The 19,385-nt window shown below is 41.1% G+C and overlaps 1 protein-coding gene across 4 annotated transcripts in view; it reads right to left on the bottom strand.

The window, feature by feature from the left end:
- The window catches only part of IQSEC2 (IQ motif and Sec7 domain ArfGEF 2), a 158,299-nt gene that overhangs the window by 23,941 nt on the left and 114,973 nt on the right, over positions 1–19,385 (bottom strand). The gene's annotated exons all lie outside the window — the stretch shown is intronic.

Raw genomic sequence — 19,385 nt, 5'->3', positions numbered from 1 at the left:
AAGGTTTTTTTAAAAAAATCATAGAGATCAAGACTGTACCAACACCATTTCAAACTCAGAACACACCTCATAATGCTTGAAACCAGCCATTTTGCACTTGCAAGCAGTCACTTTCTTCTCAGAATGGCGGCTCCATGGAAGATTTTGCACTTCCTTAGCAGCAACTCACCAATACTGTACTTTTGTACTGTTTACTGTACCTTTATCTCACATTATAGACTGGCCAATTCAGCCATGGAAAACTACAATTAATCTGTTGCACAAATTCTTTCACTGAATGAATCTCACAAGTCCCTACTACAGATAGTCCTTACTTACTGCCTGTCTTATTCCCTGACTGTTCAAAGTTATGACGGTGCTGAAAAAGTAGCCCTACAATCAGTCTCGAAAACTGCAGCATTCCAACAATCACGTGATTGTGGTCTGGCTGCTTTGTAATTGGAATATATTTATGATCATTGCAGTGCCTTTTAGGTCATTAAGCACAACATCCTATGATCAAATTTGTGTGTGTGTGTGTGTGTGTGTGTGTGTGTGTGTGTTATTCTGTCTCTCACCGTTAAAATAAACTTACCATTAAAATTATACACTGTAATTTTTTTGTCAGTGGGCAAATGTACAAAATCAGCAGGGATCAAATATTTTTCCCCTCACTGTATGAATCATGAACATTTCATCATTTTGATGCAAACTCTGGATTCATCTGGATATCTTGGAATGCACCTGTTGTGTAGCTGGTTCCTTGCAGGCAATAAGCGAGACGGAAAGTTGCAAACAGGAACATGCTTTATTCAGGCAAACAGGAACGGAACTGAAACAGAGGTTGCTCACAGCTACTTATACAGTTGGCCATTAGGCAGTGGCCAATAGGTTTAAAGGAACCCATTCCTGCCCAAATCATCCAATGATTTTCTAGGAAACAAGAAGTCTGGCTTCGTCAGTGACCGTTACACAGACACACCACTGAGCAACCTTAAGCAGCATTTAAACGGACACTTGAATCAGTTCAAGTAAAAATCCCAATACAATATAATCTTGTAGATATTGTGGTGGTCTATGCGACTGTTCAGAATGACTGGGGGATCCAGGCAGCTCCCGGTTTACCAGCTTGCCCGCCGGGCTGGGTAGACCAGGACTCTTGGGTTCACGTGAGTTGGATTGACTCAAGTTCCTTTGGCTGGCCATTCCTGGTTGGCCTGAACCAAAGTCCAATGAGGTAGCTGTGTCAGCGAAGCTGCTGCCTTGTTCGGTTTCAGGAGACCCATGTTGCACTACCGGACTGTATCCATCTAAGACCACCTCCCCGTTAAAATGACTGAATGAGTTCTAAGAGCATGTGAAGTGCTCTGTTAGGGTGCCGGTTTCCGGCTCTGGTTACGGACCCGCTGTGAGGTCCTCGCTTAGTGGCCATCCTGCAAAACGCCTTCGCAGCTGATCAATATGTCAGTGAACGACTCGCCTGCCATCCAGAGCCACCTTGAATGAAAGGGGTCCTGAGATTTTAACAATTTTACCTGGCACCCACAAGTTCCCATGCCTGTAGTTCCGGGCCCACATCCAATCACCCACTTGCAACCCCCTTGGTGCCTTTAGGCATGCGGTGTCTGCTGCTACCCAGTCAGGATGCAACCTGTCCAGTTTCGTGATTAATCTCCTTCCCCAGCAAAGCTCTGCTGGGCTTTTGCCCGTTGCTGTGCAAGGCGTAGTGTGTGGCACAGCAAGAAATCAGCCAGCCTATGGTGCCAATCCCGAAACAATGCGCTTGAGTGACTCTTTCATTGTACGCACCATGGGTTCAGCCTGCCTGTTAGTCGAGGGGTGAAAAGGAGCCGACGTTGCGTGCCTTATGAGGTTAGCCCTCAAGAAGGCCTGAAATTCTGCTGCTGTGAACTTGGCCCCATTGTCCAAGACTAAGACGTCCGGCAGCCCATGTGTGGCAAAAAGCTTTCTAAGCACATGGATGGTCCTAGCAGTAGCCATAGTCAATATAGGAATTACTTCCAACCGTTCAGAGTGGCTGTCGACCACTATCAAAAAAAGCTGTCCCTAAAAGGGCCCAGCGAAGTCAATGTGAATCCTTGACCACGGTGTATGAGTCTCTTCCCATCGGTGGACAGGGGCCTGCGGCATCTCTGGTCTGGACTGTTGACATGTGTAACACCTGTGTACTTGGGCCTCGATAGCCTTGTCCAGGGGTAGGCAACCTTGGCTCTTTTATGACTCATAGACTTCAACTGCCAGAATTCCTGAGTCAGCATAGCTGACTCAAGAATTCTGAGAGTTGAAGTCCATGAGTCATAAAAGAGCCAAGGTTGCCTACCCCTGGCCTTGTCTAACCCTGGCCACCAACGGTAGCTCTGTGCCAATGCCTTCATCCTGACTATGCCCAGATGGCCCTCATGAAGAGACTGAAGCACATGGTGCCTTAATGAACTGGGGACAATAACCCTACTCCCCCATAAGATGCAGCCTTTATGAGCTGAAAGCTCATGTCTCCATGTGAAGTAGCTCTGGAACTCTGGTCCTGGGCTATTTTTCAGCCACTCGGTGTGAACCCATGACAACACTCTGCTTAGAATTCTGTCTGCGGCAGTTTCCGCAGCAACATCCCCAGCATGGAGGGGAAGTTCAGGCAAATCTTGAATTGACAAGATGCGTGCTGCTGGAGCCAGATCTGGCTCCACGTGTGGCAATGGCAACCTGCTAAGGCTATCTCTGTGGCCCATGTCTTTGCTGGGTTTGTAAACCATCCTGTAGCTGTAGGCTGACATAAAAATGGACCACCTTAACATTCTAGGGGAAAATATTTGAGGCGTCTGCCTGTCTGTGGTAAATAACCCCAACAATTGCTTGTGGTCAGTGAAGACCGTGAATTCTTGGCCATACAAATAATCATGGAATTTTTTTCATCCCGGCCACGATGGCCAGAGCCTTTTTGTCAATCTGAGCATAATTGCGCTCGGACAATGTCCCTGAATAATAGGCAATGGGCACTTGAGTCCCATCATTTGACAAATGGCTTAGTACATCCCCCACCCCATAAGGGGATGCGTCATACACAATGCATACAGGCAAGTTTTCATTAAAGTGCGTAAGCACTCGATTTGAGGACAGTAGTGACTTTACTGCCTTAAAGCTATTTTCGTGAACCTTGGTCCACTTCCACGGGGTGTTTTTGTCTAAGAGTCGGTGTAACAGCTCTGCCACTGCAGCCTTGTTAGGAACACATGGTAAAAATTCAGGAGACCCAGGAATGCCTGGAGCTCTCCTTTGGATCTGGGGCTTGGTGCCAGCTGAATTGCCTTCAGCTTCTAGTCTGCAGGATATCTTGGAATGCATCTGTTGTGTAGCTGGTTCTTTGCAGGCAATAAGTGAGACAGAACGTTGCAAACAGGAACATGCTTTATTCAGGCAAACAGGAAAGGAACTGAAACAGAGGCTGCTGCACAGCTACTTATACAGTTGGCCACTAGGCCCCAAATCATCCAATGATCTTCTTGGAGACAACAAGTCTGGCTTAGTCAGTGACCGTTACACAGACATACCATTGAGCAACCTTAAGCAGCATTCAAACAAACACGTGAATCAGTTCAAGTAAAAATCCCAATACATTATAGCACCAAGAGGAAACCAGGTTGGAGAAGGCTGCTCTGTTCAACTATTGCATCATAACTTTGACTTAAACAAGTCCAGGCTCCCCTGAACAGATGCAATAAGCATGCATGTTGTACACATCTGGTTTAGATAACAGTATCTGCTCTAATAAAATCAAATATACATTTCTAAAACTTCAGCAAATTTAAAATCCACAAATTCAAACAAAGCTCACTTGGCATGTTTGCAAATAAAATATGTACATTGGTGCCAAGGGAACTCTGGGCAAGATGGTTGCCAGGGACAACCAGTTATCCGGCAAGGGATGAATTCTGACAGGATGTGAATGTGAAATGTGGGGTTTCCTGCATGCAGGGGTCCAGACAGACCAAGACATGACACTGGGTATTTGCCAACAGCCTCATTTGGTAGTCTCCAGGAAACAAAAAGCAAATGACTGAGAATGAGCTTTTACTGCCATAGAAAACTGATAGATCACAAGTTATTAAGGCCTGCTTCAGGTTTACCAAACCAGGAAGAGATACTCACTCTGTTGGGTAGGAGAAATTTACACTAGAATCACCCCCATCCCTAACTGTATCTTCAGACACCACCCAAATGCGTCCTCTCATCATCATCATCCCTAAGGAATCCAGTAGGAAAAATGTTCCTCAACATCCCTATAACAGTCACATATGCAAGATGGGCAGCTGTACAAACTGAATAACCAAATATATCTTAGAAAATTACAGTGTTGGCTGTGCCCCACAGGGGGTAGATTAGTGGTGGCCAAAAAATCTGCTTTGCCATTCCTAAGGGATATTTTTTTGTATTTTTATTATTAACAACCATAAAAAAGAAGGGATGAAAGTGTTACTGTCAGAGCAAATTGGACTAAATAGGTCAGAGGACTGATCCAGGAAACTCCAGGAGAGTGCATATATTATTGTTCTTAAAAAGTAAAATATACGGTAGATAAAAAGGAATTTTAAAATGTTGTGGAGGATACAGTTTTCCAGTACATCATAAATTAGCTGTAAATAACTGATCATATTAAAGCACATTCACATTCTAAGATAAAAATTAATACCAATAACCAGGATCAATGCAGTGTAATTTACCAAGTAAATTATAAGCTATAATAAAATTCAATCCATATTACTAAGAGTCTGTTCTGATTTAAACAAACTTGTAAAACTGAATTATAGGCCATATACATAGAGAATTGTGCATTTTGGGTGTGGTACAATTCCCTAAATTAAATTGTAGTTTAGGAATGGTTTCCAGTTGAGTTGAATTCCATGTCAGATTTACAAAGTTATTATAGACATCAAAGCTTACACTCACAGCTTGGTTAGCCATTTTTCCACAGAGGAGATCAAATATCCTTTTCAGTAAAAAGCTTATAATATCCTTGTTATAGTTAGCATTGACAGAGATAATTCAGCAAAATTACTTTGAAAGAATATATGTTTAGTCAGAATATTGCAAGTTGAAATGGAAATTGAACTTCGTTTTTTTATGCCCTTCGCACCTTCTAGAATGGCCAGAGGCCAAAGGCTGAGTTGTTCTTCATTCCAACTGATGTAGTAGTGGGATTCAGCGAGTTTGCACCACTTTGGCAGAACCGGTAGCTATTTTTTTGTTACCCAGGCCCAGAATGCGCTTCCAGAAGCGGCATCCACACAGAGAACCGGTTGTTCACATATTTGAATCCCACCACTGAACTGATGCACAATAAAAGGAGTGTAAGCAATTCTACTTTGCCATGAAACTTACACCTGCCGAAATCCCCAATTCTTTATAACAATCATACAGCCAGTGAAGAATCCCTATCTTTTCTTTTCACTTTTGCACATTCATTCTACTTTTAAAAGCTCTTGAAAAGCTGAGTTCTTCTGCTTAAAAGTATAGTACTGGTACTTTATCCTCATTGGACTAAAGTGCTTTTTCCACTTTTAGCCCCAAAATACATTGGTTCTCCTATGCAGATCTTTCAGACAATATAGGAGAGTGTAGATTCTTCTCAGATTGAGATGATGGCCTGTAGAAGGCCCTGGATAGGAGACATTGTTGGGGTAGATTCAGCCAACTGGATTAGATGTCTACGTCATTCCTCTACATTCCAATCTATCAATCTTAACAATATCTAAAAGAGACTACTCAAAGAAGCTGACTTTACTAGCCAGAATATAATTTATTTTTTTATTTATTTTAATCCCATTTATATCCCGCCCTTCTCCGAAGACTCAGGGCGGCTTACAATCTAAGCACAAATCAAATGTGCTTAGCAATAGCCTTCATTCTATGTATATGCCTGCTTATTAGGGCTTTCGCCCCCCCCCCCCAAGCGGCATTATTACAAAGTCAGCTTATTGCCCCCAACAATCTGGGTCCTCAACAATCTGGTGCCTCTTTCTCTGTTTACACTTCTGTGGTGTGTTCACATATGCTTTTCCTGGTCTGGTCTGGCTTCTACTCTAAACACTTATTGCAGCTTTACCAGCACTACAGGTATGAGACTCTGGAAGGCTCCAGACTGGAGACAGTTGACTTATTAAAAAAAAGTTATCTAGCAACCAACAACATAAGCCCATGCAATGACTTTTCTGGTCTGAAATACCTACAAACCTAATCATTCATAGCACTACCAAGTCACTAAAGGATGCACTACAATAAACAAGCGGTCTGTTATATGTCTGACTCTAACACCTGATCTTGTGTTTGCAATTTCAAGCAGGGAGGCCGGTAGGCCGAAGCAATTCTAGGGATCTTCTTGTGCCACGATACATAGGCGAGGGATAGTACTCTACGTGGCAAATCACAAGCAGTCTAAAGCCTGATCTAATATGATGCCTTAACAGTCAACCTCAAATGGTGACATCAATACTCTCACAGGAGTCTATTTTATTTTAACAATATGGTTTACAAAATGAAAGTGATAGAAAACTACGATTAAAATAATAGTAATGAAATGAACTGGACTAAGAAAACACATTAGCACAAGGACACAAAGTCGCTTGATTCTTTACCGTCACTGCCCAAATAGTTCCACAATGCCTTAGCAGACAGTTTAAAAGACAGGAGGCTCCATGAAGCTCTCTTACAAGGGGTTCCTATAGCGTTAGAACTGCAAAAGTAAAGCAAACTTGCTGGCTTGAGGTGGGACGGTTGCTCCCACAGGAATTAAGCTCCTAAAGGCTCAAAATATTCAATACCAGCATTTCGAATTAGAGACAAAGCACTGCAGTGCCTCCAAATGGTTGATTAGTTGACACTGTATGTTATTCTACAGTATAACAGGGATCAGGTTTGTGGCTTATTAGATGATGCCTTTCAGAAGCAAACTGCATTTCTTTCCGAGATGCAAAGAGTAATAGGAAGGGGAACTTTAATTACAGGTGAAACTCAAAAAATTAGAATATCGTGCAAAAGTTCATTTATTTCAGTAATGCAACTTAAAAGGGGAAACTAATATATGAGATAGACTCATTACATGCAAAGCAAAATAGTTCAAGCTGTGATTTGTCATAATTGTGATGATTATGGCTTACAGCTCATGAAAACCCCAAATCCACAATCTCAGAAAATTAGAATATTGTGAAAAGGTGCAATATTCTAGGCTCAAAGTGTCCCACTCTAATCAGCTAATTAAGCCATAACACCTGCAAAGGGTTCCTGAGCCTTTAAATGGTCTCTCAGTCTGGTTCAGTAGGAATCACAATCATGGGGAAGACTGCTGACCTGACAGTTGTGCAGAAAACCATCATTGACACCCTCCATAAGGAGGGAAAGCCTCAAAAGGTAATTGCAAAAGAAGTTGGATGTTCCCAAAGTGCTGTATCAAAGCACATTAATAGAAAGTTATGTGGAAGGGAAAAGTGTGGAAGAAAAAGGTGCACAAGCAGCAGGGATGACCGCAGCCTGGAGAGGATTGTCAGGAAAAGGCCATTCAAAAGTGTTGGGGACTTTCACAAGGAGTGGATTGAGGCTGGAGTCAGTGCATCAAGAGCCACCACACACAGACAGATCCTGGACATGGGCTTCAAATGTCATAGTCCTCTTGTCAAGCCACTCCTGAACAACAAACAACGTCAGAAGTGTCTTACCTGGGCTAAACAAAAATAGACCTAGTCTGTTGCTCAGTGGTCCAAAGTCCTCTTTTCTGATGAGAGCAACTTTTGCATTTCATTTGGAAACCAAGGACCCAGAGTCTGGAAGAAGAATGGAAAGGCACACACTGCAAGATGCTTGAAGTCCAGTGTGAAGTTTCCACAGTCTGTGTTGATTTGGGGAGCCATGTCATCTGCTGGTGTTGGTCCACTGCGCAGGGTCAACGCAGCCGTCTACCAAGAGATTTTGGAGCACTTCATGCTTCCTTCCACAGACGAGCTTTATGGGGATGCTGACTTCATTTTCCAGCAGGACTTGGCACCTGCCCACACTGCCAAAAGCACCAAAACCTGGTTCAATGACCGTGGGATTACTGTGCTTGATTGACCAGCAAACTCACCTGACCTGAACCCCATAGAGAATCTATGGGGCATTGCCAAGAGAAAGATGAGAGACATGAGACCGAACAATGCAGAAGAGCTGAAGGCTGCTATTGAAGCATCCTGGTCTTCCATAACACCTCAGCAGTGCCACAGGCTGATAGCTTCCATGCCACGCTGCATTGAGGCAGTAATTGCTGCAAAAGGGACCCAAACCAAGTACTGAGTACATATGCATGCTTATACTTTTCAGAGGTCCAATATTGTTCTATGTACACTCCTTGTTTTATTGATTGCAGGTAATATTCTAATTTTCTGAGATTGTGGATTTGGGGTTTTCATGAGCTGTAAGCCATAATCATCACAATTATGACAAATCACAGCTTGAACTATTTTGCTTTGCATGTAATGAGTCTATCTCATATATTAGTTTCCCCTTTTAAGTTGCATTACTGAAATAAATGAACTTTTGCACAATATTCTAATTTTTCGAGTTTCACCTGTATACTGGGAATGGTTCTTCAGGAACATCCTGATTTGATTCCTGACAGCCTCCTCCTTCATATTATAAAGATGCATAAGCATCAGCTATTCTTGGCACGAACTAATAGGAAGGGCTTAATTCATGAAGTGGAAATAACAGAATACTAGAAAAATGACATATAATGCTAGAATACTTGATCCTTGGTTACAGAATTGAAGTATCAGCGAATACCTTGAACTTCACAAAAGTAGATTTTAACGAAAAAGGAGTAATTAGATTCCACTGAAATCCTATAAAAGAAGAAACTTAAAGTCCAGTTGCTAACAACTCCAGTGAAGGGAAGAAACAGAAGACAGCAGAAGAAGCCAATATGGGCATAATATAATAAATATTAGAAAACAGTATTTCATTTTAAGCACTGGACAAGAAGCCCCATGTCTATCAAGTCAAATAAGTGTGAGCTAGAATCCTTGGAAATTAAACAAACAGAGCTACTCAAAATTTGACTCAAAGAGGACCTAACAATAGTTTCTTAACGAAAAGGGTGGAGGTATCAAAAAAGAGGTTCAGTCTTGGGTCCTGTATTCTGCAACGTGTTTATTAATGGCCTTACTAAGGAAGTAAAAGGTGCTTTGCACATGACACCAAATTGGGTGGAATTGATAAAACCCAAGAAGACAGAAATATTCCAATTTATATGACATATGATAGCTTGAATAGCCCAAACTAAGAGATAAATTGAACGTTCTTCACCTAGTAAACAAAAATATGATGAACAGATGCAAAACAGAATGGAAGATACTTGGGTTGTCAATAGTATTTGTGAAAAAAGATCTGCAAACGAAAGCTAGCTACAAACTGAACATTATTCAGAAGTGTAATGTGGCTGCAAAAAAGGCAAATGCAATTTTAGAATGCATCAAAAGAAACATATTTTCCAAATCACATAAAGTAACAGCTCCACTTTATTCCACAATGTCCAAGAACCCATTTTAAATACAGAATCCAGTTCTAGACCCGTGGTAGAGAACCTGTGGCACACAGAGCCCTCTTTGTAGGCATGCGCGTTCTCGCCCCAGTCCTAGGCCTTCAGCTGGTTTTTATAAAACCTTTTCACTTTAGTCTTCCACTGCTGTGTGCAAAAAAAAAAGGTTCAATCAATCAATTTCAATTTCAATTTCTCACTGAAAAAAAAAAGATTTTTCAAAGTTGGGATTGATTGATTGAACTTTTTAGTCCCACCCAGTCTGCCATTACCACCGAAGCCATGCCCCCTAATAGGCCACACCCACCCAATAGGCCATGCCCACCCGGCACCCGACGATACATAAGTGGGTTTTGGGTTGCAGTTTGGGCACTCGGTCTCTAAAAGGTTCGCCATCACTGTTCTAGACAATCCACTTTAAGAAAGATTCAGAAAACTGGAACAGGTTCAGAGAAGAGAAATAAAAATTAACAGGGAATTAGAAATTAAATTCAATGAAGACAGATTAAAGAAGCTAAAGGGGGTGATTTGATGGTGCTCTTTAAGTAACTGAAAATATTATACAACTGCGGTTTATTCTATACTGTCAACAGAAATATAGAATAATGGGTTTGACCTACTTTGAAGCAGATTCCATTTGGATTTTCAGAAAAACTCCTCCGCTGTGAAGAACATTTTGAAAGTGGAACCTATTAACTAAGAAAGTGTTGGTCTCTCTTTTAATCTAGCATAGGCTAGATAGCTGACTGTCAGTGGTGCTCCAGTTTGGATTCCTAGGCTGCCCATAGTTAAAGGTGATGGCCATAATGGCTCCATAATACTTTATGATTCTATGCTGCCTTCTCCTCTAGCTGAAGTTTTAAAATTGCCTTCCTGTCTCAGATCAGACCAAGAACATGCCATGCAGGGATCAGCCCCAAACATGGGGCAAATCTTTATTTCCTGTTTTCAGCCTATCTTGAAGGCCATCGAACAGGCTATAGTCACACCGGACAGTTCATATATTTGTGTAAATTAATTCTTTGTTAGTAATTTACACACACACACACACACACACACACACACACACACACATATATATATATATATAATCTTTACAGCAGTTATAAGTACATGTAATCCTCAACCTACAACCATTTGTTTAGCGATTGTTTGAAGTTACAACAGCAAAAAAAGTGACTTATGATCGTTTTGCACACTTAGGATTGTTGCAGCATCCCTATGGTCATGTGATCAAGCTTTGGAAGCTTGATAGTCGCAGTGACCGTCCTACAAGCAAAGTCAATGAGGAAGTCAGACTGACTTAACAACTGTTTTACCAACTTAACGCCTGCAGTGATTCACTTAACAATTGTGGTCAGAAAGGTCATAAGGGGGGAAATTCATTGAATTACTGTCTTGCTTAACAGCAGAAATTTTGAGCTCAATTGTGGTCATAAATCAAGGATTACCTATACAACTATGGATTAACCTCTTTCTCTAAAGTTATATTGGACTCTCATCTTTCTCTCATCTCCTTTATCTAATAATCAAAACCATATAACTTCATTTTTTCCTATTTAAGCAAAAATTCCATAAAAGGTTTCCAATCAGCAACAAATATCAATGTTTGTCTTTTCTCTCTAGTCAGACAAATCAATTTCGCCATCCCAGTAAGTTACATTTTTGCATTTTGCTTGCCACAATGTGCCAGTTACCAGTTTGGGCATAGCTTTCTTTGTGCAATTATAATGAGATAACTTTGAGTTACCTGAAAGAAGGCTAAAGCAAAATTTAACAAAATAAAATTAGGACAATCTGGATCACAGAGAAACTTTTATATGAGAAAAGAAACGAACTTTTCAATGAGAAAAAGAGATCATCCTCACTCAGCACAACTTATCACGTTATTTTTCCTCTGTTTTGTGTCAGCAGCATACAACTAGATGACTCAGTTCGGCATTAGTTGGTCATTTTTAAAAATATTTTCAGCTTTTGGAAAGGAGTCTGGGAATCCCTTTTCTACATCTCTTTTTAATTCCCCACCATCAAGGTATCAATGCCTAAATCCAAATTGGATGATTTATCATAATAAACAGCAAACAAATAAATGAAGAAATAGAACTTAGAGAAAGTCACAAGATGCATGCTAAATCGACAATGCCACAATTTATTAAACCTATACATTCCTACCAGAAGACCAGCAGTAATTATATGTGAAGTATAATTTAACATATCAGAATCTTTAAAATTAGGTAATTGTTTAACCAGTAATTATATCATTAAATTAAAATCAACCCAAGCAGACAAGAGAGGGACCAATTCATTACATATTCAATAGATTTTGGTGGAAAAGAGCTCTCCAGAATGGACTACAATTTGGACTAGCTGATTCCTTGAAAGAAAAAAGATGATCCAATAGCATTCTGGTGAAAATCACAAAGGCAAACAATGAACTGTGCTGTCTTGAAGGGGGAAAAATGCTATTATATCAAAGGCGAGTTCTGTATATCTCATCCAGTTAAGCATACATAAGTATAAGTAAGATGCTTTTTAATTTTTATCAACACAGTAACTGTGTTTTGAAATTAAACATATTTGGGAACAGTATACATTTTATAAGATGAACATCTTATAAAATTATCTTATCTTATTATGTCTAAGAAAACCAGGCTCAAGCCTCAAGAAATTGAAGCAACAAAGGAAATATATTATTTAAAACAAAGAGATATAAATAAACACACAAAATTCAGCATGGAAATTACTAAAGAAAATATATACAAATAAACTGAAATATCAGTAATAGAGAAAAAACACACCACTATGGAAATCCAAATAAAGTGCATTATCCCAGCATATTACTCTATTCTGACAAAACACCAGTGCTCAAATACTTGGTGACACTTTCCTGAAACCAAGGTTCAAATAGAACCTATTTGTAATTTTTTTTTCATCAGCTGAAACAGCCACTTTGATATTTGAGACAGCTGCAAGTTCAAATCCTGACAAAGCCCTACTCTCTGCCTTCACTTGGTCAATGCTGGAGCAGTTGCTTCTTCTGCCTGAACACACCTTCCAACAGTCTCAATTCATTCAACCCACATTCTATTCTATTAAGTTCCTGGCAGTGTCCCAGTCCTTTAAATACCCTTCCTTCTCTCCCCCCACCCCCAAGGTTTCGTGGAGAACCAGAGTGTTCCTTGATTTCCTGCCTCCAAATGTTATGGGGCTGAGAGACGGCAGTTGCTACAGCCCACCCCAGAGGCAGTTGCATCTTGCAGAGGGTTGAAATGTCAGATGGCCAGCTTCCAAGCATGAGTTCCCTTGGAGCCAAGATGAAATGTTTGGGACCATGTGTCAAGCTGTTTTCCTTATTTTATTACTGGAGGCAAAGAGGGGACAAGAGAAGAGACATCTTGGCACTCAGATGGCCCCTCAGATTCTTGAAGCTCTGGATTCACCTGCTGGTAGAACAGCATACTGAAGATTACAACCTTTCGCGTGTCCCATCCTTTTCCAAAACACAGAGACTTCCAAACACAATTTTGGCTGCTTTTGGCAGTCTTTGAAAGAAAAATACTTCCCCTTGCTCTGCGTGAGGAATTTATGCTATTTTCCTCTCTCTCCCCATAACATTAGCGCTTCTGTGGACCTTCTGCAGCTGAACCATTCAACTTCTAGCTCAGCCGGAGCACAGGAGGAATCAGAAGATGAGCTTTTCAGCCATAACTCTTGAGCTAGACTTGGGGAACACAGTTTCCCATTAGTAGGATTTTTCCCCCTGTTACACCACTTGGCTCCTCACCTCCCCAATCGCCTATGCCAGAACAGCCTGGCACTTTGCTACCAGTTAATTGTCACAAACTCTGCAGAGGCATGTCTGTTTCTTCTAAGCAAACAAATGTGAATAAGGGTGGGACACTGGCTGAATGCTCATGTTTGTGTTTTCTTTTGGCTAACTACACAGGATCCAATGGTAAGCTCATTATGAATTCTTTGAATGAGGAAATGATGTAAAAAGTCAAACAATGATCAATGGGAGGAATAAGCAGATACCACAATTTGGAAGGGAAAACAAAGAAGGGAAAAATATACCACTGTTGCTTTATGCAGGAATATTGCTGGTTAGCAAAGCATTCATTTCTTATATTGGGGTCTCCTAGCATAGTGATGTCAACTAATGCCAAGCAATTTTTTTTCCTAGAAATTTTCCTACTTCTTCTTGAGCCCGTGCAAGAAAATGTGTTTTTAGAATTTGATTGAAAAAGTCAATAAAATTCTCATGGATGGGGTGAGAATGTGCAGGTAATATCCCTATACAGTAGTTACTTATTTACAAATTAGTCAAAAGGAGTATATAAACATTCATTGTAATAATAGTATCTCCAACAATCTGCAGTCATCTGACAAACCCTTTTTAATATCGTGAAGGAAATTTTCCCACTGGTTTTTCCCCCAAGTATCTCTGTCATCACTAATGGGAAAAGCTGATCTTGAAAAATTGGTGGACAATTCCTCCTTCCTTTAGAGAAATTGTCCATTCAATTTTTCTGCTCTTATAATTGGTGGAGAATTTTGAAGAGCCTTTTGAGCCTACCTATGACGTCAACAATATCTGACATATCAAGCTGAATTTGACTATATTTTTCCAAAGAAGTGTTACAATATACTTTACTGGAAGAATGTAATTTGCCTGCAACCAAAGTTTCATGCTACAACAAGCAAAGCAGCTACTTCAAAACACAACCCTAAGTGAAAACACTTAATTCTTAAGAAGTTTTTAAATGTCTGTCTAGTTTATGCCATTCTACTGAAGAGAAGAAGGCTTCCTATTTATCAGGCTTCCTGTAATATTTTTTCTTTCCATTAACAATCCACAAAGGAAGAGAAAGGCAGATTAGCTGCAAAATATTTTTTAATAGGCACACTGCATTTCAGCCTAGAAGTATCCCAGAGAGAAAACATTATGGAAGAATAGACACTTGCAAAGATTATCTGTCTACTTTGAAGTAAAATATAAATGCTAAAAGGAATGGAAGCAAACAACTAGCTTAAAACAAACCAAACCAGAAAAAGCATATATGCTAGGCAACAAAACATATGCACTTTTACAAGGATATTCCAGCTTCCAAGATTTTACCAGTATTTCATTGTGCAGAATGATATTAGCCTTTCCATCTATAAAAACATACAAACTGCTCTTACATTTAGAACTGCTGAATTTTTAAAAAAATCAGCCTCAACTGATTGGTAGTGTGGCTAGATGTAAACAATAAAGAGCAAAAGGAACAAATAAACAGCCTTTTGAAATACAGATAGTCCTTAATTTACAACCATTTGAAGTTGCAATGTCATTGAAAAAAGTGACTTACAACTAGTCCTTGCATTTACAAAAATTGTAGTAGCCCCACAATCAGAGGATTAAATTTTAGGTGCTTGCACAGAGCATGCCTTACGATGGTAACAGGGTCATGGGGTCACCATTTGCAACCTTCAGACAAGCAAAATGAATGGGGGAAGCCAGATCTGTTTACCAACTGCCTGATTCACTTAACAACTGCAGTGATTCACTTAACAAGCATGGCAAAAAGTCAGAAAATTGGATGCAACTCACTTAACAACTACTTTGCGCAACAATGGAAATGGCTGGTCCTAATTGTGGTTGTAAGTTGAGGACCACTTGTAATGCTTAATTTGATAGCTACAATTTTAAAAGGTTTCACAATTAGGCAATTGTATATATACATGCTATAACTTCTACTGACAAGCACTAATGTAAAACAGGCACAATTCTTTATGTTGTATCTAGGGGGAGATTATTTCTCTTCCAACGATGATGCCTGTCATGATGACAAATATACTTACCATCTAAAAGCAAAATTGTGTTGCCTATGTATAATTCTATGTAATCTTAATGGATTAACCCTGATTACATTAAGTTCATATGATCAGTTGACTGAATGACTTTAATTTTGGCCTATGATGCTAATCAGTATTCTTTTCTCAAACTGAAGTCTATTTGGGTGGGATTTGTTCATCTGTACAACAATGAGAATCTATTTTTTGAAAAAGAAAAAAGAAAGCATATCCCCAGATGTCTGCTGAATCTGGACTAGAACAGACACAGAAACAAACAAATAAATCCTGCTAGTTAAACAGATGAGACACAGAATCCCTCATTATCTCTCTCCCTCTCTCCCTCCCTACATCTCTCTCTCTCTCTCTCTCTCTCTCTCTCTCTCTCTCTCTCTCTCTCTCTCTCTCTCTCTCTCTCTCTCATCAAGCTTAATAGAGCTTAATCAAGCTTCATAGTCTGCACAATGCCTTTTGCTTTAAAAATACCAACAGAATACTGACATCCCACTGATCTCAGTGAGAGTGTGTTGAGCCCATAGTTTTACTGAATTAATTCAACAGCCTAGATTCATGTAAAAGCTCTGCACCATAAATTAATTGTAACGGTTGGGGCAACCCAATACACTGAGCTAGAAATTAGCCAAGCATGTTGTACAAAGCCAGGCTTAATAACAGGTTCAGGACTACAGGCAGACAAAGCAATCGTAAAGGAAGGTGTAATTACAAAGCTTGGCCAGGTCATGCTTTTCAAAGTAAGAGCCCAGTAGATCTTCATTGTTTTAGAATTCCAATCCCACAAAACCAGCAGGAAATTTCAGACAAGATACAGTATATTTGCAGCCAGCTAGCATAATTACAGGAGCAGATGTGGAAGCTTATTGGTGAAACAGAGGAAATCTCACCATAAAAATACCTTTGCTGTAAGATCTATTCCTGGCAGGAAAATACTGATAATAAATTTGTGTTTGCAAAGTTTTGTATGAGCAGAGCATACATTGCTGAAGCTGACATGCACTCAACATAAATGGAATTTTGTTATAAATCATTACTTGATAGTCAGCTAACCTTTTTTTACAAAGTAAAATAACAAGTACCACTTTGGTCAATCTTTCCATGATGTTTTCAACCTTAAGTTTTCATCATCCTGCCTTGTTTATTCAGGAGGATCAAAAAAAGTTTAACGCTTTATTTGTTCCTGATATTTACATACAATATGTAATATTGATATACACCATTCCTAGCATAAACAAAAAAGTTCTCCATGTGTATGTATGTATATATATATATATATATATATATATATATATATATATATATATATATATATATATATATATATATATATATATATATATATATATATATATATATATTACTTTGGGCGCTCATTTAAATGAAAAGGGAGCCCTGTAAACTGTAGAGATTGACCATTTCATATTATTACCACTTTTATTCTGCAATATTTATCACTTTGCTTCATTTAGTTACTTTTTATAAAAAGACATAATGTGAGGGTACTGAAGATTACTGTTAGCAAACATGGATATTCAGACGCATCAAATCTTTGAAGAGATTTAGCAAACATTCCCCCACAGGACAAGTCAGATCAGGGTTGTCTCTCATTCTTTTATGGATACTAGGATTCGTAGGGAATTTCATCCAATATCAACCCCAGCACTTTTTCTTTGCCCCTATTCCTAATCAAGCCGGTCATATATAAATTTTCCAGCTTAAAATATTAGTACCGTATCTATATCTATGTCAAAAGAGCTGTGAAGGAAGAAAGATGAATGTGGATGGAACTGATTTTATTGCTACTGAGGTAATAGGAATACCAGATTTTTGGCACACTAATCCATTCCCCCTGCATAGTTAGTTCACTTTTGGGACTTCTGTAAATTCGGAAATCCAAAGTGGAGAATAAGTTGTTTATATAATAAAAAATGACTAAGAGAAGCCGAGTCCAACCTTTCGTTCAGAAGATATGATATGGAAGACCTTGCACAGAGACCAAGGACCTCAAGAAATTTTTTTAAAAAAAACTGGATATGGATCTAGGCTTGCCTTTTTGTGAGCAGAGAAAGGAAGCAGAATTCTTGGAGATTCTCCATTTTGAGCCATTCAAGTTAAGAGAAATTATATTCAATTAAATATTATTTACAAGGAGGGGTGGGTGGGGTTACACAGAGTGCAAAAAGAGCAGGAATGGTTATGCAGTTAGTGGGGATTTGGGAGAGGGAGGGTACAGAGAAGTTTCTTGGCAGGGTCTGTTCTGTGGATGCAAACAGATGAAGGAAGAAGTATGCAATTATGAGCAGAACACCATTATCAGCCACTAAATAGCGAATCTGGAGTGTCTGCCGAGAAGTCCAAGAACGTGAGGATAGAATCAGAAAATTCTTCCAATCAGATGGTGCTTCCTACCACTGGAAATATTCAGAAACAGGTTGTCGAATCTTCCAAAGGGAGCGCAGGACGCAAAAGTAAAAGAATTGAGAAGTGTCCTTCTGGACATTGCGGTGGCCGGTGAGATGAGGAAGGAAAGAATCGGGGAACCCGTTAACAAAGGCAGGAATCGGGCAGCGGCAACAACAACAAAAAAAAGAGTTTCTCTCGGATTATTTCAAAATTTCAGACAGGAAGGGGTGCCGAAGCCAAGCAAAGCTTCAGGAGAACCAATAATTATCCAGGCCAGAGGAAACCTATCGGGGAGGGGGGAAGGGAAGGGGAGAGGGAGAGAGCGGCGTTTCCTGCGGAAGAGGGCCGCTATTTTGCAGCCTGCAGCTCGGAGAAGGGAGGCCCTTCTCCGGCTGGCCGTTCAAATGCCTCGGCTTTCCCGTCTTCGGGCAAAGCGGGGCCCGTTCCGAAGTGGCCGAAGAAAGGGCATGGACGCGCGGTGGGTCTTTGGCGACGACGGCAAGAGCCCCCCCCCTCCCCGCTCCCCCGTAGGAAGGGGAGGGGAGCTTGCCAGGGGAGGGAGGGGGCGCACTCACCATGGCTGGAGCTTGTGCTGCAGCTGTCCCGGGCGACGCTCGGACGAGCATTGTAGGCACCACATGGCCGCTTGCACTCTGCAGCCCGGGACCGCCGCCGCCGCCGCCGCCGGCGCCGGGAATTGGTGAGGACGGGGATGGAGGATCCAGATTGGGTCTCAGCAACGGCGGCGGCCGCTCTGTGCCCTGAAGCTGCCCAACCGCCGCCCGGCCTTCGCCATCCTCGGCTCCTCCACGTAAAGCAAAGGAGGAGCCGGGACGCGGCGGGAGGGACCGCCTTTCGCCAGAGATTTCCCCCTCCTCCCTGGCCATTGTCAGCCCCTCCAAGGCTCCCCCCGTGCCGGCCCACCTTCCCTGCCTCGCAGCTCTCCATCCTGACGCCCGGATGCCGCTCGGGGTCCCGATGATGATGCCGCCGCCGCCGCCGGGGTGCTGCATGGCTGCTTTGGGAGCAGACGCGGCTCCTCCAGAGATGCTTTAGCCAGCTGCCAGGATTGTGCCCCACCTTGTCTCCAAAGAGATGCCTGCGTCGCGATTGCTATTCTGGGCCCGATTTCTTGAGACTCCGCTAAATCCGGGTTTCCAAGAACAGCCCCCAAAAGCTGCCTGGCTAATCGCAACCTCTTCCGCCGCTCCCGAAATACACGACAGCTGAGGGCCGTGTGGGTTGTTTTTTTTTTAACCGGTGCTACTTTAAACCTTCATTTTCCACGTGTTGGGAGGCTAGGCGCGTCTCTATCATCAACGTCCCCCCAGTCCAGAAATACAGACTTCTTCTCCTGCCTCCTCCTATCCAGAGCTGTGTTAGTGGAGGAGTGTGATTTAATGACTAAGCGGTGGCTGCCAGCCAAGATTTCCTAGATGCCTTTCCAAAATTCAAAGTAGAAAAAGCTTTAGTTCAGAAATGCAGCTAAGGAGGTGGAGCAGGGAACCCAGGATCCATGAATTCCACCCCAACCGTCTGGAAGAATTAGACCAGGAAGAGAAGATATCGCCTTTCA

Source organism: Vipera ursinii (genome assembly GCF_947247035.1).
Source record: "Vipera ursinii genome assembly, chromosome: 2".
Taxonomy (NCBI): domain Eukaryota; kingdom Metazoa; phylum Chordata; class Lepidosauria; order Squamata; family Viperidae; genus Vipera; species Vipera ursinii.
Note: the sequence above shows the minus strand (reverse complement) of the source record. Positions and strands in the feature narration are given on the sequence as shown.